Source organism: Marmota monax, unplaced genomic scaffold (assembly GCF_021218885.2).
Source record: "Marmota monax isolate L192 unplaced genomic scaffold, Marmota_monax_Labrador192_F-V1.1 WCK01_AAM20220418_F8-fsc00048, whole genome shotgun sequence".
Classification (NCBI taxonomy): Eukaryota; Metazoa; Chordata; class Mammalia; order Rodentia; family Sciuridae; genus Marmota; species Marmota monax.
In genome coordinates, this window is record NW_026694895.1 from 12,445,781 (window position 1) to 12,470,458 (window position 24,678).

Genomic DNA, 24,678 nt, shown 5'->3' on the forward strand with positions numbered 1-24,678 from the left:
AGGTGAAGTCATAAGAAGGCTTTGAGTTTTCACCAGTGCCCTTCTAATGTTTACTATTAGAACCAAGGGCTGCTACAGGATTTGACTAACTTATTTTAGATATTGTACAGAAGGGCCCTGAGACCTCATGGGAAGAAAGAAAGTCCTGAGTCCAACCCCTACTTCTACCAAGCTACCAACAATTAAGTTAAATTACTTTGAAATTGTCAGATCAACTGTGTTAGCTGAATACCAACAAGTGATCACAGTTGGCCGAATATGAAGTAGAAAAATTGCCCAGCAGAGCCTTGCTTGAAATATTCCCCCAAATTTTGAGACATAACAAAATATTGTTATTTTAAATCACTAAGTTTTTTAGGCAGCAATAGACAACCACCATATTTATAGTTAAAAAGAAAAAAAAAAACACAGAACAAAAAAAAAAAAAAAAAAAAAACTACATTGTCTAAAAATAAGAAGGGACCAAGAGTCTCATAATGAGGTGTAATTAGTAAGTTAACCACTGGAACACAATACAAGGCATAAGAAACATTGAAGTCTCAGTAAAGAAAAGCAGAGTATAAAAAGTTTAAAATGCATACACACCACAAATACTGTGGGATTTCAAAATGAGCAGAAGTTTCTAGATGGCTGTTTGTCAATGAACATCATAGATTTTAAAACTGACTACATATTTTGATCTAAGAATTACAGAGAAAATAATTTTCAAAATAAATAATAAATGTGTGTAAAACTGTACAATTTGTTTACTAGATAATCATTTACAATAGTAGAAATTAGTGTCATTATTGCTCCTCAAAATTTGAAGTGATTTAATAAATTATTATAATACATAATGTCATCATATAACAGAATAATATGCAACCACTTAAAAGCATGGAATACATTCAAAACAATGCTAATTGGAAAAGGGAAGAAAATGTAACTATATAAAGATATGATGCTATTTCATAAGAAAACACAAATTAATATGAATAGTTTTTTTTTTTTTTTTATAAAAGAAAGAAAATAAAATACTAAAAATGTTTCTACCCTATACATAATAAGAATAAAGTTTAAGTATTATCTATATTTTGGGGATTCCTTCTCATTTTTTTGCATATGTTACAATTATAAAAGTTCACTTAAATAAATAAGTCTATCAAGCTGAGGATCTGTCATCTTCCATAAAGCAAAACTTTCCTCTCTCTCTTCTACAACTATGTAGTGACTTCAACAAGAGGTGATAGTTGAACCAGCATAAGCAAAAATCAAAATTTACACCCCAAGAAGACACATTTGTTGGCAGATGTCTATTCAAAGAGGAATTCTCTACCTATATAACACTTGAAGTGTCTTTCCTCAGACTCTAAAGGCAAAACCTTGCTCCTGGGAATATCAAATAGCCAGGTGAACATCCTGCTACTGAATTTTGAATGCACATCACTCAATTATACACAAGATGAAAATATATCACCCATGACAACCTAGGTAGTGAATATTTATTCAATTAATGGTCCCTAGTAAAACTCTGATTGAATATAATTTCCAGGATCCTTAAACTTTGGAGAAAACAGAACAGAAACCTTTATAGTTCAACATTCTCTGTTGGTTCTCTATTATTTGTGACTCAGGTTTTCTTGTATATTGGGTAAGTCTGCAAGCTGCATTATTTTTTTTTTTTGGATGATAGGCTACTGTTCATTTTTTCCCATCCATCTTCTCCCAGGATCTTGAAAGTGTTAATTTCTTCCAAAATTACTGTCTATGTGCAACATGTGGATCAGGAGCATCAGGGTCATTGTTAGATCACGTGCACACCAGTCAGGGTAGAACCCAGAGCCTGCTGAGTTATAGCAGCAGAGGCATAGTTGCGGAAAAGAAACCCACAATGTGAACAGCCAGGACACAAATTTACCCTTTGGTTTTGGCACGTAGATAGGCCCAATGTTATTTTCCACCCTGCTTTTTTTTTTTTTTTTTTTTTTTTTGTAACTTAAAAAATTCAAATTCATTAGCTTGCATTATTTTTTAATGCAAACTAATGAATTTGAAAATATAAGATCAATTTTAAATGCCTACATATTCCTTCTTTACCCTAGTGTTCCCATGTCCTAGTTTGTCTAAAAATGAAGAAGGAAAAAGAAAGTGCCTGGTATTTAACTGGACCTGAACTCAGCAAAGCCATAGTACTGCAAAAAAGAGGGCTGCTTTGATGTTTTTGGCTAGCACCAGGAGTGGATGTTCTAGAATTCTGGCCAAATTTTCAACCCCATTTTGCCAACTAACATGTGAGGTTCTGAGCCTTTGGAAGGAAATAGATAAATAACTTAGTATCAGTCTTTTATTTAGATAAAACTCAGACACTGTGGGTCTTTGGTTCCACAAAAGTGACAATTTGTACAGCTTGCACAGTCCTGTTGCTCGGACTCCATTGACTAGCCAGAGGTGAATTTGCGAGCGTCAGCGATTCCCCACACCAGGGGACAGTCATACCACAGAACCAGAATAGGATTTCCTGTTAAGACTTGATGGTCTAGTGAAGGATTCTCTGGTCACATCTAGACTCCACACCAGATGTTCCTGCCCTGGGCTGGCTTTGTTTGAAAACACAACTGTGAATATGACTTACTGTTGATTGTAACTGGCAAGACTTCAGGGCCTTTTCAATCCCCTACTGTGCTCTCTAGCAAACATTTGTCTCCAGATATTTGTGTGGCTCACTACCTTACTTAACTTAGCCATTTGCTTTCCATCATATCATCAGAAGACCTTCTTGACCACCCATTATACAGGAAAAAAAATCCCTCTCCCTCTTCTTATTTAATAGGGGGTGAAAAAAGGACACAGCTATATTGGAGTTTGAGATGATCTCTCTCTCTCTCTCTCTCTCTCTCTCTCTCTCTCTCTCTCTCTCTCTCTCTCCTCTTTCTCTCTTTCTTTCTTGAACCCAGACAGTCTATCTTTGAAGTATTTCATATTTCAAACATTGCTACTGGCATACTAAAAAAAAAATCCCAAATCTTACATGGAACGTATTTTAATTAATACTTATTTGGAGTTTGTTTGAAATTCAAATTTGACTGGGTGTGCTGTATTTTATCTGACAAGTCTAAACTTACCTCAGTACGCTCTTTCCTCCCTATAGTCTTCTCCATAGTAGACATTACTTTGTGGTTTATGCCATATTTATTTGTTCTTATCTGATTTCTGAGCTAGACTGAGAACAGGAAATTTCGTTTAGTCACTGTTGTATCCTAAGATCAAGAATCATGCCTGAATATGTAAATCAATGGATGTGTAACTGATGTGATTCTGCAATCTGTATATGGGGTAAAAAAAGGGAGCTCATAACCCACTTGAATCAAAGGGTGAAATATGATATATCAAGAACTATGTAATGTTTTGAATAACCAACAATAAAAAATTAAAAAAAAATAAAAATTAAAATTAAAAAAAAAAAAGAATCATGCCTGGCATACAAAGATTTGTTGCATGAAATAAATGAATGAATGAGTGAATGAATGAATATTGACAGATGAATATGTAGAGCTTAAGGATGTGGTCTTCCTGCCCTAGAATTCCCCCAGCCATGTATACCGTTTGTCCTCTTCTTCTCCTACTCCTTCATAGCCAGAAAGCATGGGGTCTGAAGTACCAAGTCTCTGCCAGCCAGTCTCTGTCTCCCATGCTCTCCTAGTGCTTTATACAGGAACCAAAGATGAAGACTAGTTTGGTAAATCTTAGTGGGCTACTATTTCAGAAGGAAAACCCTGATGGATAGCAATGTCATTCTGAATTCTTTCAATGTCAGGGCAGAGCTCACAGAAAGTCATTGTTTATGTCTGAAACAAATCTTTACTACACAATTGAAAATGTTCTCAGTTACTCTAACTTACTTTAAATAAAAAGTTTAATGTGTTTTTTATTTCTTCCAGGCAGTAGGTAAAATGTGTCATACAAATATTGATTTAAAATCCAAGTGAGTTTGCCCTTTTCTCTAAATCTTTTTTTTCATTGTTGTTCTTTGAAGAAAAGTACATACTTTCTTGGACTGTGTGTGTGTGTGTGTGTGTGTGTGTGGCATTAAGACTTTTAAAATTTATTTTTTTAGTTATAGGTGGACACAATACCTTTGCTTTAGTTTTATGTGGTAGCTAAGGATTGAACCCAGTGCCTCACACATGCTAGGTGAGCACGGTACCTCTAAACCACAACCCCAGCCACGTATTAAGACTTCTTAATGTCAGAAAGTTAACTTACTATTGTTTTTATTTTGAGCGGAGAAAGGATTTCTCTGACTTATTTTCACAGTGACAAGCAATGCAATATATTATCCAACTTACTGAAATTCATACTAATATCTAATCAACACATAAGTGTTCATGAACACAACTATATCCCTCAGGGAAATCTGCCAAGCAGAAATCAAATTAATATGATGAAAATATACTTGAATTAAAGGCATCAAGTTCATTTTATATGTAGGAAAGCATCATAGTATGTAGCATAAATCCAAAAATCTACTTCAACCCACAATGATGCTGTAATTTCTAAATTTTAAAACTTTCAAGTTGCTCAAATCTCAAATAATGCTTAGCATGTTAAAGTTAAAGGTTATAATTAAAGGCACTAATGATGGTTTGTGATAAAAAATAATCACTAATGATGTAGTCCTTGGTTAACCACCAAACTAAAAATCCTACTATTTTTTTATGGCTTTTCAGATAGTTGGTTTACTTGCCATATATGTTTTCGGCACAGTTGTGATGTGTCTCTGTTCTCCTATGTATTTTATCTCAAAATTTCAAATATAGTACCTGCCCTTCAGCACATCTGGCCTTTATTCATCACTGAGGTCTCCCTAAATTCACTGTCTATTTGAGCCCTTAGCTAATATGATTATCTCAACTCTGGGAATCTGGTTTCATCTTTTAATTTACAGATAATAAAGAAGCATTCCTTAAATTTTAATTTTACCATATTTAGGCATCCCTAATCTCTAAGCATGCTTCTTTCTTTGAACTTAGAGCAATATATTATAGTCAAAACTTGTTTTAAAAATTACTAAGTAACTATTGTATGCTAGCCATTTTGCATAAATAGTATAAATACTAACTAATTTATTCTCAATGTAACCCTTAATTTATGTCCTATTATTAACTTTGTCAGAAAAGAATACTGAGACCCTCCAGAGACAGAAAAAGCTAGGATTCAGTCTGAGAATATACTGCATACTGGCTCTGGACCCTAGGGACTCTAGTGCCTTCCCTTGGTGTTTCTCTCTCTCTCTCTCTCTCTCTCTCTCTCTCTCTCTCTCTCTCTCTCTCTCTCTCTTTCTTGAACCCAGACAGTCTATCTTTGAACTACACACACCTAGACCCATTCACTTGATTTCTTTACATGTGTTTCACCTCACCTGATTTTCACATTCTAAAGTTCAGTGGCTCATTATTAATAAACTTTGTATCTGCAGTGCCAAGCATAGTTCCTGGATCATAGTAGGAATTACATGGTTGCTTACTAAATTAAATGGGAGGGAAGGAGAGAGGAAGGAAAGGAAGAAAGGAAGGAAGGAAGGTAGTCAGGCAAGCAACACATAGCATTTTTAAACAACTCAGTTAGTATATAAACTCAGCATCTTCTGAGAATTTTCCCATTTATTTCACCAAAACAAAGAGGCAAAATACCAAAAAAAAAAAAAAAAAATTCCTCAGCCATCTAAAGCAAACAAATAGGTGCTTACTTAAATCTGCACTGAATTGGCCAACCCCCAGTGAGCTTGCCTTGTTCTATTTTTTATTGGTCCAAAGGAGAAAAACAGTATCCTGTAATATAAGTAATTTATCTAGTGATTATATTAATTGCTAATTGTCTATCTCACTCTTTTAGAGAATGTAAGAAAGGTACATTACTTTGTTTTCCAATAGATCCTGGGCACCTACAACCATGCCTGATACAGATTACATATTCAGTAAGTATTTACTAAATGAATGAATCACATGAAGAGTTGGAGAAGCTGAACACAGCAGGGTGCATTTAATAATGGAAAGAAGTTGGCAGGATTTGAGGTTCAGTTAAAGACATAAAATGAAGAAAAATTTACAGTCAAGACTCATTGAGAATAGTAAGTCATATTGCCAGTAACCAAACAGGGAACACAAGAAAAGAGACAAGGAGCTTGGGGAAAAAATTAGAATTTAAATTTTAACTAGATTTACTTTAAAGTACATGTTAAGTTGTCCAAGTGAATTCTAGTAGTCAACTAAAAATTCTTAATGTGCAAAAGCAATATAGTTAAGTCATTCAAAACCTAGATATGAACATCAGTGTATGTCCTATTTTTTATCAACATATTTATTGTAAGGAGTTGGCTTACACAATTATAGGGTTTGGAAGTCTGAAAGTCATAGGGCCAGGCTTATGCTAGAAACTCTAGCAGGACTTGATATCATAGTCTTGAAGCAGAACATCTTTAGAACACCTGATTTTGCTTTTACAGCTTTCAACTGATCAGATGAGACCCAACTATATCACAGAGAGTAATCTCCTTCACTTAAATTCAATTGATTGCAGATGTTAACCACAATCTAGTTACCCACTGATTAGTGTTTGATTAAATAACTGGGTTCTGTAGCCTCACCAAGTTAATACATAAAATTAACCATCCCAGCAAGATGATATCCAAAGTTCAGGCTGAGGAAAAAAGCAAAGGATTCAGCTTGTCCCAAGTAACTTCCAGCATGTATTTTACCAGTTGTTGAGAAAGATGGAGGAGGAAAGGATGTGAGAGACAGAGCAGGTTCTAGCTGAGTAAACAATGCCCAGTGAGAACATAGGGCAGGGCACACTCACATCCCAGCAACAACACTGGGCTAGGAAACTGAGCAACTGGTTCCTGCTTTTCATTTACTAGTTGTTTTTTTTTTTTTTTTTTTTTTTTAATTTGGTCAGAAGTAACAGAGTTTTTCTGACCCTAAATGGAAATATTTATAACTAGTCCAAATGCATCAAAAAATATTGCTCAAGTCAAATGAGATTATGTGTGTGAATATTTTTTTAAATATACATCTTTATATTTCTGCATCTCTTATTTCTACCAAGACTTTATGAGCAGAAGTCTAGGTACTTAGTGCAGATGGAATTGAGTGAACATGTAGATTCAAGGTATAGTTCACATCAACATTGAAAGAAGATCTGTCACTAGATGCCATGGTCCACTTGAAGCTGCCACTTTATTCCTTCAGCCATATCTATTGGAGCTACACTCAATTAGAGACCACTATTGCTATCACAAAACATTATATCCACTTTAACTTCCAACTATAACCTAAATGAGTATATGTTGCTCTACCAGGTTATGATGATCAAAATGAAATTAACATCTACAAGTTCAAATGAGACTTAGAATTATTCTCTGAGAGAAGATTTAGTAACAAAAATTACTGAGCATTTAATCAAAAGGTGATTCATCGTTTTAATACTATGTTATTATTCCTTCTTCTAGCTTTAGGAAGGTTTTAGTAATCAAAATGTCTCCATGGAAGACAAATAATTTGAAAGTCTTGAGTTATTGGAGATTCACAAATTATATAAGCAAACTACATTTAAGCATAATTAATAGCATATATAGTATTGTGATTAATGGGTTGAGGGAACAGCAGAAGAAAAACACTTTCTTTTTTCCCAATAAAAAAGAGAAATATCTGTTTGTATGTACTATTCACTTTAATGTATTTGTAGCTCAGAAAGAAAAATTATCATTATGATGAAATTGAGGGAAATGTCCAAGAAAAAGCACCAGAAATAAGTGCTAAAATCTACAAAACCCTGACACATAAAAGTACAGACCAAGTTAAAATGTATGCAAACACACATACTAGCAAGAATCCACATTTGTTTTTATCAGCACTAGATTTATTTCTTTATAACTAGTTCCTTTAAGTAACAAAATTTCTAGTATATTTCAATATTTACTCACAGATTATCATTTTTTTATATAAAAGCTGAAAATTATCTAGCATGGAATAGTAAAACCGATAGAAGTCTATGCCAGATAAAGTTTCACAAGAAAATTAAGATATAGCATTTCTGAAATTGAACATTTCTGAAATTGTTCAGTGATAGAGCACTTGCCTAGCATGGGGTCTGATATCCCCCCAAAAGGGGGGAGGGTAGAAATAAACCAATGAACACAATATTTGCTTGAGAAAAATTTAAATTTTACTCAAAATTTGATAAGCATTCTTATCAAAGGATGGGAAAAGTGAACTCTGTATACTTATATGTTTACAATACAAATCATCCTTAACTTTTATTCTTCCTCAGGAGAAGAGTTTGTGGTTAGATATTGAATTATGAAAAAAAAAATCCCCCAGGGGTCTAAAGAATGCAAAATGGGACAGGAGGGAAAGTATCAATGAACTGAATACCACCATGAAAATTGGGGCTCAGTGGTATGGAGGAATCCCTGGAAAACTATGTAGAATTCACCCCAGAATTACTCACCTGAGACCAGTACGGAGGGGAGAATTTCATTATGATCATTACTCCTCATTGATCTAAGGTCCACTGAGAAGGTAAATTCTCTGACTTTCAGAACATACCCAGCCTTTTATTCTGCAGCTGCAGAGAAGCCCAGGGCAGAAAGCAAGAGAAACAGAATGCAGCTGAGGCCAGATTCTCTGAGGCTCATCTGAGCTCAGCTGGATGGCAGAGCAACAACCCACAGGTGGGCTTGTAGAGGATGAGGTAGATCACAGCGGGGCTTGGCCTTCTTCAAATATCACTGGCACAATTTCAAGTCAACCTGGATGGAGATGTGGTTTTAGAAGAGGATAATTGTTTTCAGAGGAATTCGGTCAACATTTTTAGAAGAGTTAGGTAAATAGATTAATTTGACTTACCATCCAGAAATTATCTGGGAAATCTCCTAGTCTAGGTGGATGCTTTTATATATTAGGAAAGAATGGCTCCTAGATGTTTGAATACCACATGACCCAGAGTAGGATGAGACCCAAGTCTTTTCTTTCGTAATCCAGAGATTTTTTTTTTTATTTCATATTTGTGATCCATTTGTTTCTCCACATGATGAATGCCTTCTGAATTCAGTTAGGCAAAATACTAGCTAACACCTGGAACACAGTGATTTGAAGCCTCTTCCCTGTCAAAGAAATAAAGGTGTAGGGAGGGAAGGAGGACAAATAAAGAAAGAAGAAAGGCAAATGCATAGTTACAAACTAACTATGTCAAAATCTTTGAAGGAAAAATCTATAGCGCTAATTTGTGACACAATAACCAGTAATTACTGAACAGCCTCATTCATTTGAATTTCTGCCCTACACACCAGAATCTGTTTATCTGTCTCAGGTTAGAATGATGTCATTTTTTTTTCTCAAAGGCTATACAAGTACTAAAACCAATAAAAAAAAAATTAGAAATGCTTATCCAATTTTTCCTCAGGATAGAGAGGCATTTAATATGTTTTATTTTCATGTTCCTCCCCATTCTCATAATATTAGTCTTAAAGGATGGTTTAGTTTTTTATCCTTTAGCAGCTCTTCCTCATTATTTCAATGTTGCAGTTTCCTGGGCAGGTTATGTTCACCTCTTCTTCTTCCCTTGTATCCTTGGACTTAACCATTCCCTGTGATTCTGCACCAACCACACACAAAAGCTGCACGCTCGTGTTTTGTTGTCTAGATCTCTCCTCTGGGCCCCAGGCCTTGTACCATACTGTGCTCTTGATATTTTCATTTGATATTTCAAAGGCAATAGGACAAATGAAAATATACAATTTCCCTTCTATCCTGGTCATCTTCCTCAGACCTCTCTTGTACCCATTCAAGAGTATTATAGAATACCAATCATGCAAGTCAATAAACAAATGGCATTTTATAAAATGCCTTCTCTCAATCTCCCCCACATCTATTCCAGAGAATATAAACATTCATTGACACCTTTCTGTTCTTTCCTTTTCACCCACCATCCTCCCAACCAAACCAACTCTCATTTCTCTTTCTCTAGGACTATTGTAGCGACAGCCTATCAAAGGTACCCATTTAGATGCAATGTGATTTTCCATACCACATCCAGATGTCCTTTCCAAATGCAAATTTTGGCTATATTCAACTTGTGTTCCATCTCCCTCTCCTCCTGATTAAAATGTCAGTGGCTTCCCATTGCAATGAGTGAGGAAGCTAAAATTCTTAGCATTGTGCCAGGATGTCCTAACTAGTCTGGCCTATGAGGGTAAGAATATTCTCCACTTTGTTTAATGGGATTTCATTATGTTCCAGCCAAAACAAATGTTCTCTCCTTTGACCACATAGAGGAAATAATGCTTACAAAAAGGTCAGACCTCTCCAGTAGTTTCTGATTCATTATTTTCCCCCTCTCTTAATAGCAAAAAAAAAAAAAAACAAACAAAAACCCAAAAACCAAACAAAATAAAAAACCCGTAAGTAACCACATGTTCAGAAGTTTAGTGACATTATCTCAATTCAGTATAAATTCATGGTAAAAGGATCACTAGATTCCTGGTGCTATGATCATTGAAGACTAAGCTTCTGGTTGTGGGAACTTATAGAACTGAAAGCAAGAATTCAAGGGTGAGAATTGAGGAAAGAAAGTTTTAAAAAGAAAAAAAAATGAAACAAGGTAATAAGAAACCTGGTTGAGGGTTCTATCCATTAGCACCTCCTGGACTTGCCAAATCTTGATGGACTTGGCAAGGCTCCCCTCCAGAGATTAAGGCCAACTCCTGAGGAAGGGAAGAATGGGTGCATGTTTGGTTCATTAGGAATCTTTTTTATTTTTCACCGATCCAGCCCACAGAGTGACACTTTCAGGTCATGGAAAGTGTTGCAGTTGTGCTCCTGAAATGAAAATACTCTGAGAAATATCAAATTAAAAGAAAAAGAATTTCAAAAAGGAAAGGAGCATGATTTATGTTTAAAAGAAAACACCATATACCTAAAATATTTTTCTCAAAAGAAAAAGCAATAAACAACAACAACAAAACTAACAACTTTCTTCTTAATTTTCTGTTTCAGAATTTCAAAGCTATGGCAATTGCCCATAACAATAGGGAACAACAACAACAACAACAAAACTATTGTATAAATATGCATTTTGTGGTCTTTCCTAAAACTTGTATTTTGAATTTGCTTCATGGTGACTGTTTTAGCAATGGCAGGACCACCACAGACCCAAATATTATCATAATGTGATCTATTGTCCAAGACTGAAGTGACATCCACATATCTTCTTTTATCTTTTTGAATTGACTACTGCCTCAAAGAACTTCAAATATGAATGCATATTTAATACATTATCCCTTTTGGGTAATCGATGTGAGAAAGATATGCAGAATTTAAAGCAAAATAGTCTTGAGAGGAATCTCTGTAATTATTTTTAACATATAAACCATCAGTAAAAACATGCAGGGGAGCTTTTTTCTCTCTAGGTATGTAAGCTGAAGTGAGGACATTAGGTTATTATTTGGAATACGAAACCATCATGACTTTCTCTGTTGATTATATTTATTAGCCAGTTGCTCAATATTCAACATAATTTTATTTCTAGGACATTAGTTTTCAACTACATGAAAAAACTATCTTAAAGAAATGTTAAAATATGACTGAATTCATAATAAGTACTTAATGCATGTGTTTTAGTCAGGTTTATTGCCAATGTGACTGAAAGACCTGACAAGAACAATTTTAGAGCAGGAAATGTTTATTTGGGTCTCAAGGTTTCAAAGGTCTCAGTTCATAGATGACCAGCTCCAGAGCTCTGTACCCAAGATGTGGCAGAATATCATGGTGGAGGAAGTTGGCTCAAGGACATGGCCACTGAAAAACAGAGAGAGAGAGAGACTAAACTCAGCTGAAAAAATATACACCCCCAAGCCAAGACCCCAATGATGTATCTCCTCCAGTCACACTCCACCTGCCTACAGTTACCACCCAGGTAATCCCTATCAGAATATTAATGCATGATTAAGTTAGAGCTCTCATAACCAAATCATTTCACTTCTAAACATTTTTGCATCATCTCACACATGAGGTTTTGGGGAATACCTAATATTTAAAACATAACAACATGTTTACTAGTTATATGTATGTTCAATATGTATTTAATGTTTTTTCCAAGTTGCCTTTCACATTTTAATGAAGCTAAGTCTGAATTAATGAATTGACATTTTCCTGAAGATGAACATCCAAATTATATACAGATTGATGAATAGCAAACAGGCATCCACTGATGGCAGGTGATCTATTGGAAAACACCTTGTCCACTTTTGCTGCATTCTAAATTGATTTGATTCATTCTAAACAGTAGATTGCTCAGATTCTCTCTCTCTCTCTCTCTCTCTCTCTCTCTCTCTCTCTCTCTCTTTCTCACACACACACACACACACACACACACACACACACACCCCTCTAGCAAGCTTACAGTCTATCTCTATGGAATCATTTACTAGAATGGGAATATTTTCCCCTATTAATGTGCATGATTTATACAGTTGAAAGTAGATATTATCTCTTGTTTTCAGTTTCCAAAATTGAATTACTTTTCTTGCAAGGGTGGAAATATATAGTTTAGTGACCTCTGTTGCATAAGCTCTTGTCACACACAATACAAATACTCTCCTTTCAGCAACACACACTTACCCTTCATTTAGGTCAATGAGAACTACATTCAGGTACAATGGCCTAGGGAGTAAGAATTTTTAGCAGGTAATTATTATTGAAAGAGTTTTAGAGAGTGTATCAAAGAAGAATCAAAGATGAATTCACCTCAAATCTTTGCTTTGAGCCAAGAATAAAGTAAAAACTTAAAAACATTCTTAAAAAAAACTTTATAACTATTACTCAGAAGTTAAGAACAAAGTAAAGTTTCCATAATTTTTCTGTTTCTCATTACAAACTTATGTAGATATATTTTTTAAAAATTTAAAAGAAAGAAAGAAAGAACCTCAGTAGGTCAATCAATTTGCCAGAAATTCTCCAAATAGTAAAAAATGACTATTTTTTCCTTAGTAAGTTGCTTAAATCTCACTCAAATAAACAAATACTTTTAAAAAGTCTAATTATGGCAATTCATCTAATTTTGCATTAAAGATGGATTAAGGTTTTTATACTAAGGAAGAAAAAAATTTTACTAACATTGGTTAAAGTCAGTAATTTTCTAAGTTAGCAATGGATAAAATATTCAACTAAGACCCTTCTTGAGGACAGAGTAGAACATACCACAAAATAATAAAGTTATTTTAGGAATTTTATTTTCTCTTTCTATTTATTCATTTATTTAACAATTATTTATTCAGTACATACTATGTTTTAGGCAATGTATAAGATGCTGGGCACAAAGCAATGAACAAAGAAACCTTCACACATTACATTAAGTGAAGTAAGCCAAACTAAGAAGGCCAATTATGTTTTTTTTTTTTTTTCCACATATGGAACCTGGAGAGGAAAAAGAGAAAGGTGTGTGTGTGTGTGTGTGTGTGTGTGTGTGTGTTGTGGGAGAGGTGTCTCATGAAAATCAAAGGAAGATCAGTAGAAGAAAAGGATCAGTGTGTGGGAGGTGGGGATGAAGGCAAGAAATGCTGAGGAAAGTTATATTGGCCAAAGTATAGTACATTGTGTGCATTTACAAATATATAACAACAAATCTCATCATTACATACAATTATAATGCAAAATAAAAATGTGCAAAGAGAAGAAACCTTATATTTTAGCAAAGAGACTAGCATTAAAGAAGTAATTGCACAAATAGTTATGGTGTGATGACAATTTGACATGTGAATGTTATGGTTCAAATATGAGGTAACCCAAAAACTCATGTGTGAGATAACACAAGAATGTTCAGAGGTGAAATGGTTAGATTATGAGAGATTTAACCTAATGAGTGGATCAAATCCAATGATGTGGATTAACTGTAGGCACATAAGTTATGACTGGAGGAGGTAGGTCACTAGAGGTGTGGCTTTAGAGTTTATATTTTTGTCCCTGGTGAGCAGAGCTCTCTCTCTGCATCCTGGTTGTCATGTGTTGAGCTGCTTTTCTGTATTATGCCTTTCCACATGATGTCATGCCTCACCTCAGCCCCAGAGGAATGGAGTCTACCCAACTGTAGACTGAACCTCTGAAACCATGAGTCAGAACAAACTCTTCCTCCTCTATGTTATTCTTGTCAGATATTTTGATCACAGCAATGCAAAGCTGACTAAAACAGTGCATTCATTCATGTTCTATATATTTTCTTGGGGCCAATGGACTTTCCTTAATAATTCAATTAAAGTGTTCTGTATTTTTACCTCATAAAAGAGATGCCACAACTTAAAAATAATTCAACTACAAAAGTCTATTTCTTAGTTTGGTTGGCAAGAGAAAGCAAGGAAATAATCCTCAGGTAATAGAATATGTATTTATTAGTGAGTTAGAACTAAAATATTCTCTACCAGAATGAAAGATAAATTTTCTAGAGTTCAGAGAGTATACTTTGGAAGCTAAGATGCAAGTGAGTCCCAAAGAAATATTTCCAGCTCTCTGCTTCCTCCTCCACTTAGTTGTGCTTTAGGTGAGGAAAAGAAGAGAAATCCTAGACTAGTTAGAAATCTGCATGTGGGTGCACCTGTGCCCCCTTTCCTATGTAGAGACTGGGTGCCAAAAGAACATTGACTATGATAAGTAAATTGGGAAATGAACTGAACAGACATTTCTTAAAAGAAGAAATACAAATGGCCAACATATAAATGAAAAAAAAAATGTTCAAAGTCCTTAGCCTTCAAGGAAATGAAAATAAAACTCTACTGAGATTTCATCTCACTTCAGTCAGAATGGCAATCGAGAAAATAAATAACACTAATTGCTGGGAAGAATGTGGGGGAAAAGGTACGCTTACAAATTTCCAGTAGGACTACAAATTTGTACAACCTTTTTGGAAACCAGAATGGAAATTCCTCAAAAGACTAAGAATCAAACCTTAATGTGATCTAGCTATACCAGTTCTTCAGGTCCAAAAGGACTAAAAGCAGCATACCATAGTTACACATGTATACCAATGTTCATAGCAGTCCAATTCACATAGGCAAGCTATAAAACCAGCTTGGGTGTCCATGGACAGACAAATAGATAAAGCAAATGTGGTGTATATATACACAATGAAGTTTTACTCAGGTTTAAACAAAAATAGAATTATGATATTTTCTGGTAAATGGATAGAACTGGAGAACATTATGCTAAGTGAAATAAGCCAGACTCAGAAAGTCAAAGGTCAAGTATTTTTTCTCATATCTGGCAGCTAGAAAGAATAAAAAAAAAAGGATCTCACAAAAAAGGAAGGGAGACCAATAGAGTAGAGAATGGGGATCTAGAGGGAGGGACAAAGGGACGATATGGAGAAGTACTGAGGAAAGAAATCTACCACATTGTGCTATGTCCAGGTATGAATATACCACAATGAATCCCACTTTTATATATAACTACTAGTTTAAGTGATGATGATGATGATGTCTCCCTTAAGAGACCAGTAGAATATCAAAAGGGAGTCAGGGGAGGGAGAAGGGAAGGGAAAGGTAAATTAATGTGAAATGAGATTGATCAAATTTTGTTATGTTCTTGTACAAATATGGCATAATGAATCCTACTATTAATGTATAATTATGGTATACCAATAAAAAATCAAAAGGTCATTGACTACAAAATGTGTCATGGCTGGTGAATTCAAGTTGGCTCAGAGAATATTGTTATGCCTCAGGACAAGAGTATAATTCCCACAAGTTTACTTACACTCCCTTCCAAAAAAAAAAAAACCTTTTTTTTGTTTTTTTTTTTTTAGATTCTCAGAGATTCCCATTGTCCAATGGGCCATGGAACTAGCAGGATTTTTTTTTTTTCAGGGATACCAGGGGAAGCAGAGGAAGAATAGAGAAATAGAAAACCATCAGTCCTGAATGGGCTTTGCTGGAAGAACTCAGTTGCCACCTGTGTGGAGTAGGGGGTGAAGACCAGATCCTTGGCCATCTCAGGAGATCTCACCCTGACCCTTGGTGCCCATACCTAAAGCTTTGGTTCTGTGTAAACCTACTGGTACTTAGATGCAGTACTCTTTGCACTTTTCTCCTCTTAGGGTATCCTTCTTCTCATTCACCTATAATTAGCCAAAGAGAGGAACACAGGTTTTTTTTGTTTGCTCAGGGACCCACCCAGTCTAAATGATTAATGTTTGTTTTCCCTCACACCACAGCCTGACAAGATTTTACCTAATGGCAAAGGACACCTTGGCTCTTTACTAATAAGTAGTTTGTCAAATATTCTGCTCATGCCCTGAGTTCTTTCTACTTTCCCAAAGGAATAAGCTTTTGAAACCCAAAAGATAAGATTTTACTAATTTTTATTTTGACTTCAAATATGCTATTCCTTTCCTAATCTCTCTGGGAAGGACCAAGGCTTGTAAGGAAATAAAAGGGAAAGCATAAAATAATATTTCAAAATTTCAGTTCACAGCATAATTATTTATATGTAGTCACAAAAAAACTGGGAAAATGACCTAATACAGAGTTTAAAATAGGATGAAGTATATGAAAGAATTAAAATGAATGAAAGGAATAAATAAAAAATAGAAAATGGAAAAGGTTTGTATATGTGTGTGGGAGGGAATTTTTATTTTTTTCTGACATTGAATAAAAGGTATAATTGGTAATATACACCACAAAGTTATCCAAGATAGATCTTAGTACTTGAAGAAAGACATGAACAAATAAGAAAAATGCTGTATTGAGACATTCACATTTATTTTATTTTTTAAGCACTGAAATTTCAAAGTGTATCAGTTATTTATATCAGTATATAAAGATATCATCTAATTGCAATTAGTAAAATTGTTAAGCCCCAAAGTAGATGACAATTCTAAAATTGTCTAAAATCTCCCACAAAGAAAATACCCTTCTCTGTCCAAATGTCCCCTTCTTCCATGTTTTTTTTCTAAACTCAGTAAGTATTATGGTGAAAAAATGTAGATGAAGAAGTGGCATAAATACAGTCAACAATTTTTCACTCATGTTCATTGTATCAAGCCCAGTAGTTATAAAGGCAGCCAGAGAAATAGAATGTTCAACAAGGAAACACCAAATAGTCTTACTGGTTACCTCTGGATAAACATAGCCTATTGAAAATTGCACAAGTAGATCACATATTAAAAGCAAAATCTTGACTATTCTTAGCTGACAAATTCTTTGGAAGCATTTAAAAAAAAAAGTTGGCAATGCTCACATATTTCAACTTTAAAATGAAAGAACTCTCTGAACTTGATTTAGCAACAAATTCCCTTACTCCCTTTTCCTCATCATAATACAGATGATAGTTGGATAGAAAATAGATAGATAGATAAAGAGATTCTACACACACACACACACCTACACTTCCTCCTTCTTTTCCTTCAGTTAGGTTGAAACCTAGACTCTGAATTTGCCTTTCCTGTCTTATTAGTCAAGCTTAATGCTTGAATTTTTCTCCTTAATTTCGATTGCTTTTTCTCATGACAAAAATGGACGATTATGGCTTGGAAAATAGGAAACTGGACCAACTAAGAACTAGAGCAAAGTTGAAGACAAGTCGAAATATTTTAAGAGTTATTTCCCGTAATTCCATGAGATTTCCTCACAGTTGGTTACTCTGCCCTCATCCTGTGGTGCAATGTCACACGCCTCAAGTTCGTGATCGATGCAGCACAACACAGAGGTAGCTGTTTTCTTTCTTTTTATTAAATTGTTTTTCCAAGAAAGTCCAAGTATTTTACAGAGTATTGACTCTGGAGTTTTGAGTTTATTAAAGATATTTGGGTACAGGTCTGTGAAACCTAGCAGCATGTGGCTATTGGATCACATAGTCCCTTTCTCTGCCATGTAAGAAGAAAACATCTCGAAATATAACTATTAGTTGGCTTTGTGGTGTGGGGTTAGTGTGCCAGTCTGAGGTTAGAGCAGAGATGGGATCCCAAGCCCTGGGCTTTGTATTACATAGTATTGTATTTTTGGTGTTGTACTTAAGGGTCAATTACTGTTTCCATTATAAACCCTGTTTTTCAAGGTTTTATAGCTCACCAATTTTCATTTTGGTATGCAAGTTGCATGAATATACAGGTTTTAAAAATAGCTCAAATTGGTCAGTTCCATTTTTAGATATAAAGCAGTAAAATACACTTTTCATTGGCTTCAGTTTGTTTTTAATGTTTCCAATCTAAAAGTTTCCTCTATCTTAAAATGCAAAACACTCAATTTTTCATGAAATTTTATACCTGTTTTGCATAATGAAGATGATAAAAATGGAGAAAAGGATAAACCAAATGAAACTTTCAGGAAGAAAACAAAACTCTCTTTTCTTGTCAAGATTTGTAGGTAAGTGTCATTTCAGTCAATGTTCTAAAAAATCAACAAACTAATCAATCAATATTCGCAGTGCATAGGCATGATTTCATGTCCAATGTTGTGGTATGTACTATGAGGAATAAAATAGTTCCTTGTCTCCAAGGAGCTTGAAATTATATTTCTTGGATTCCTTGTGATAAAAAGAATTATGTATGTACCTGGGACTCCAGATTTCTGTAATCTTTTTAAAATCATCAATGTTGTGGGTTCTGACTATGAAGACAGAAAAATATTAAATATAATAGCATTATACCATGAGGAGTCAAGTGATAAATCATGTGGCTGAGACTTTAAAAGGCAAAAAACAAAGCCACTTACAGAGTTGTGCAACTTACTGGTATCCTGCAAATAGAACGAGGAATTCCAGTATATGGAGATTGTCCCAATATGGAAATTTACCCATCTACGGTCTTTGCAAGCTTCATATCTCTTACTCTGACCATAAGAGTTAGAAAATCCCTACTAAAGGGCAAACTGTTTCTTTGCATTCTGAATCTTTCTAAACCATAAGCAAATTTACTCTTGATTCATTATTATAAGCTGTATTTCTTAAAATAGCTATCTACCTTTACTATTCCACTCTTTGACTGAAACACACTCCTTAACTTGCTTCAGCCTGGTTTCCAGCAGGGCTACTCAGACTCCTCTTGCCTAAGTCACCAACCACCTCTTATTGCTACTGCTAATGAATACGCCTTTGCTTTCATCTTTTATCTAAGTTTATCTGTGTTTAGCAGATTGCCATGTTTTCTATCTTTTGTCTTCGGATGATCTTTGCCATTTGTTCATGTAGTTCAAACCAGGATCCATCCCTTTCCCTTGCTATAGTAATCTCTGCTTCCTTTTGGACAAAGCTTGGTAGAAGGTGTGGTTGCCTCCCCTTATGAAAAAAATGGAAGTACCAAAACGTTTTATCCCCCAAACAGAGGAGAGTGCTATAAGCATGATTCAGCCAATATTTTCTTCTAGAGCTTAAAGGCTTCTTCAAGAGAAGATAGATGAAGAGATAGTTAGAAACCATACTTAGGCACTGGTAATGACAGCAGACCTATCAATTCCTCATGTATTGCATTTGTTATCATTTATGCTATCCAGTTCTCCAGAACTCACTTTGCTTACATTCATTTCCCAAGTCTGTTTCTTCTTATTCTCCAACTTCTGTTTTCTACAGTTATTCTCCAAAAAAAATCAAATTTTGCTGTGTTTGTGGCCTATAAAAGGAATGTTAATTGACATAATTTATAATTATCTGGCTCTCCTTTTTTATAGCTTTTATTGGTTCATTTTCTGCTACCTTCAAGTTTTCTCTATTTCTTAAATTCCTAATAAGTTCTACTTCCTCCATGTTTTAATGTCCTATTCCATTTTACTCCACATTATCCACTTAGGTTAATGCACAATCTTCCTTGATTTAACCATTACCCATATGCTAATGACTTCCAAACCTACATAGCCATTCTAAAATTCTCTACTGACCTTCATATTCCTTTATTCTGCATTTGTTAATTCATTTGTTTTATAAATGTTTAATAAACTTATACTATGCATCAGATGTATAGTAGGATACACATATATGCAGATAGATAGATAGCAAATAAGAAGCAAACTGATAAGCTTTTTCATTTAAAGTTATCCTAGTAGATTCCCTAATCTAGTGAAGTCCATAATGCCATGAAACTTAAATCTAATGGATTTCATAATCTAGCAGATTCCAATGGCACCATATGTATTCAATCTCTCCACTTAGATAGCTCAAAAGTATGGAATTCATTATCTTTCTTCCATATCTGCATCATTATATTTCTCCTACTGGACTCTATTTCAATTAAAGCATTCAATTTCTACATCAGGAACCTAATGTGACACTAGCTCTTCCTCTTTGACTCTTGCTTATTGCTCCTCACTCCAGTCATCAGAAATACTCTCCAATCACCAAGTGAACTGTACATTCCCTCAACTCTCCCTGTGGTTGGTATATGAATTCCAGTTCCATATGAATTCCAACCAGGTCAACTCCATTCATTCCTAAGGTACCCTTACTTTCTCTGGGAACTTTCACTTTTCCTATACATTTGGGTTATATTTCCATTTAAGCATTCTAAAAGCATCCTGTTCTTCTTAATATTCATTACTGTTTCATTAATTGTCAGGCTTTCTAGGTATATTTCACTAGACTGTAAAATATTTGAAAGCAGAAGCCGTATGTTCTAGTGCATTGTCTTTTCCAAAGCACACAGTAGGAGTAGGTGAAAAATAAGCATTAGCTAAACAAGTGAATAAGAAGTGTCAATCTTTGTTTTGTTGTTGTTGTTGTTTTTCATTGTCATTTTGTCTTGTTTGGTGTCAGTTATTGAACTCAGGGGCCCTCAACCACCTACCACATTCCCAGCCATATTTTTTATTTTATTTGGAGACAGGGTTTCATTGAGTTGCTTATCACCTCACTTTTGCTGAGGCTACCTTTGAACTCGCTATCCTCCTGCCTCAGCCTCCCAAGCCACAGGGATTACAGGCATGCACCACTGTGCCTGGCAAAAAGTGTCAATGTGTTATCAAAAGTCTAATTTCAAACTGTGAAAATACTACTGTTACTTTTCAACAAGGCTTTGGATTCTTTGGATAAGTTAATTTGAGTATCTACATATAGCTATATGATCTGAAAATTATGGCATTTATGTTTATAAGCTGTGCTATAGTTCATCAACTATCCAAATATGTATAGCTCATCCATATCACACAACAATCTTTCTAAATATCCTATTCCACCTGAAACTAGTATGTTTCTGAAAATATTTTAGAACCCTCAAGGAATGGCTACTTCAGAAGAATTATAGAATCCAAAGTCTCGGAAACGTAATTCAGTTCCTCTTATGGAGTCCCAAACCTCTTTTGTCTGACATTTTGATTATCTTCCCCCTTTTTTCCTTAACCTTTTTCAAAGATGTAAAGAAATTTTCTCTGAGAAGATATTTCGAGTAAAAGAATATTTACCAGCATCACCTAGGTATACATAGAAATTCATTAAGTCTGAAGCTATCTGAGCCCTAAGGCATATATAGGAATGATTCACTTTGAGTTGGAGAAGGATAACAGAAATGGAAATTGTCTTGAGCATCTACTATGTTCCAGGTGTACACTGAACTTGTGATACAGGAAAATGTAGACAGACATATGAATTTAACATTTTATAAGATTAGCATTGTGATATGTGGCTACTTGAGAGTTTATAAGACCCTTTGGTGAGTCTCAGAGGATCAAAGCTATTTGCATAATAATATTAAGATATTTTTGCTTTTTTCACTCATTCTCTCTTGGGTATACAAGAGTTTTCCAGAGGCTACATAAAATTTAATGTGACAACAAATTGAATGAAGAAGCAAATATGAAAACCCAAACAATTAAAGAGATTTGCTAAAACTTAAAACATCATCCACCTCACTAAGTAATTTTTTTTTTGGTTTTGTTTTGGAACATAGTTTTTTCTTATTTTATAAGAACCATTCATATTAACATGTAATGGATTTATTATTTTTAATACGTAAATATTTTAAATGTCAGTTTTAATTTCTTGTATGGTGATACTAATAGACATAACATGGAATTATTACATGTTCTTAATAATATTTTTTATAACAGAATTATGAGACGAAACTGATATAGACATTGAAATAATTATAAATGGAGGCTTCTCACCATGAAAGATACTATACAGTACTAGAAACTTAAACAAGTCCAGGTGTGGGTGCTGACTAGGTTTGGTTTAGTGCCCCATCCTGCCATCTGTCAGTGAGTCATCCAGGTCTCCAGGGCTTGGCTAGAGGTGACTGTAGCAGTGCATCCATGTAAGTGAAAAAAATGTTAAAAATTAGGCATTGTGTGAAAATTTTTTCATTTAATACTCCTTCCTTTCTCTGATCATTTATGCAATGGCCATCATTATTTGCTTCTTAAACTATGCCACTTTATTGATTGGACACATTGATACAGTATGACAAATTTCGGTTGATATATGACTGAAAGAAAATCTTGAGCACTTACCTTTCTCCATTCTGTTTGCAGATGCCTTGCCTGAGATAACTCTTTAAGCATCGTTTGGGTGTCATATTAAGAAGATGTTTGAAGTTTGTTAAGCAATTGACTGATGGATCAGAAGGCATCACTTCATTCTTGATTGGACTAGTTTGTTAACTACCTAATAATGTATCTGTTTGAATGTAAGTATTCAACCATTCTCTTTTGCAATATAGGAATCTCACATTCTGAAAGAGTAAATACAAGGTCAGTGACAGTGTCCTTGGTTCCTGAGAGAAGATTTTAGGTTTTCTCTTTTTAATAGACTTTTGCTAAGAGTGGTAAAGGCACTGTAAAAAGAAAAGTTAACAAAACTTGCTTTTTCATTAGCAAACTTAAAAAAAATACTTCAACATGAATGTTCATCTTCTTCTTTTTTTTTTTTTTTTTTTAGTATTTATGAAGTATTCCTTTGCTAGAATTGGGGCTGGTGATGCACAAGAATAATCTCAGAGCTGATTGCAGCGTGAGAGGACAAGCAATGCTTTTAACACAAAGTAAGATAAGGAACAATTTCTCATTCAAAGATAATAAAATACAATGGAAGGAAGAATTCAGACTGATCTTTAATTTGACCTACATTACACAGTTATCACATCAGAGAAGAATCACAGACAATCCCAAAGTCTCTGGAAGGCCTCATCTTAAGTAAATGCTATCTCAGGTTTTGCACTCTGATATCCCTTACTTTTATTTTTCCCTCATGTACAAACTCACATCAGGACTACTTTGCTATGCAATTAACATGGTAACTACCTTACCTAGCTGGCATTGCCCCTTTCCATTTTGGGGTTTGAAAGCATTTGCCACTTACACTCAGATCATGTTTTTGTGAGAGGCCACAGAGCGACTTTCTTTAAAGCTATCAAAGCCTTCCTCATTATCCTTTATGGGCTGTGCAGAAAACATCTCAACTATTAGACATTTAACTGGAGTGCAGTAGAATGGGTTTGCTGGCCCCCTCCAGTTGCTTGGGTAAAAGCTCTGTTCATAATCAGTTTCTGGTTTTTTAAAATGACCCTCAAGAGGTTCCTTCCGGTCCACTTCAGTTCCCTTTTTAGTGTCCCATTGATTTTCCAGACTTTAGGAATGCGTCCTTAACTGCCTGCTTTCCCATTGGCTGTCTCCACTGAATGAGAAGGGAACACTTTGTTACTTCATACATGGAGACAGGAATATCTTGAGGACTAACACACCATTTGTAACAGCACAGTTTACAACAGCACTTCCTAGAAAAATTAGGTGGCTCTCTCAGAAAGGAAAGGACGATTTCTGCACCCAATTTACTTCCCTAACTACAAGCAACACCCTTGTTTCTTGTCAATAAAAAGGAAGATGAAATAGAGTAGCAATCACAATACATAAATAATATTATTTGTCTCCAGAGTGTATATGGAAGAGTAATTCACTCAAAGAGCATGCATGAATTATGAATGTCAGGAAGGCAGGGAGGGAACTTCAGGACAGACCTATCACTGCTGCTGTTCCACGAATAAAGTCCGAGAAGCCACATAACTATGTGATGGAATTGCAAAAGTATATAATTTTAATTTGACTCTTTCCTAGCTCTCAATCTCATTTCAAAGGAGAATAGGGTGCTAAGAACCTATAAATCTAAAAATAGGTAATCAATATGAAATCTGAAAAAGCCTCCTAGGAATGGTGAGATTTTCAAAGAGATGTCCCCTAACCATACCTATCTCCAAAACGATATGAAACAAACCCCAAAGCAAAACAAAATATCAATAGAAAACCTTGAATCCTAAACTTTACACAGAAGTGGGAGGCAGTAGCATAAGTTAGTAGAAAACTTGGGCATTTATGTGGCATTTGGTAGTGCAGCACTATGGTCTCTGTCCTAATCTGAAACTCAGGGGCAAAATGATTACTATTATTGCTACAAAGAAAAAGAGTACTCATGTTGTAATATAAAGTGTTATGGGTTCTTTTTAAAGTTCAGTGATTAAAAAAAAAACGGTAATCATTTTCCAAAGAAAATTCTTAAACAATCAGATCATAAGTCCCACAAATAAAAATATGCTGGAGACCTTCAGTCTTGTCACAGAGTACAGTATTCATATGTTTCCTATTTACTTATCTTTTCCTTCTGTATCTTCCATGAGGTTCTTTTGAACTAAACAGTGAGGGAGAATTTAGAAGTCTGGGGGGAAAAATCTTTTCTTCCTTCAGAA

General features: G+C 34.8%; 1 long non-coding RNA gene across 1 annotated transcript; it reads left to right on the forward strand.

Moving 5' to 3' along the window:
* Window positions 1–17,459: 17,459 nt before the first annotated feature.
* Window positions 17,460–24,678, forward strand: LOC124080865 (uncharacterized). The gene is made up of 4 exons (XR_006847873.2): window positions 17,460–17,729; window positions 18,304–18,385; window positions 22,475–22,629; window positions 22,881–24,678. It is a non-coding gene; the product is annotated as an uncharacterized LOC124080865 (long non-coding RNA).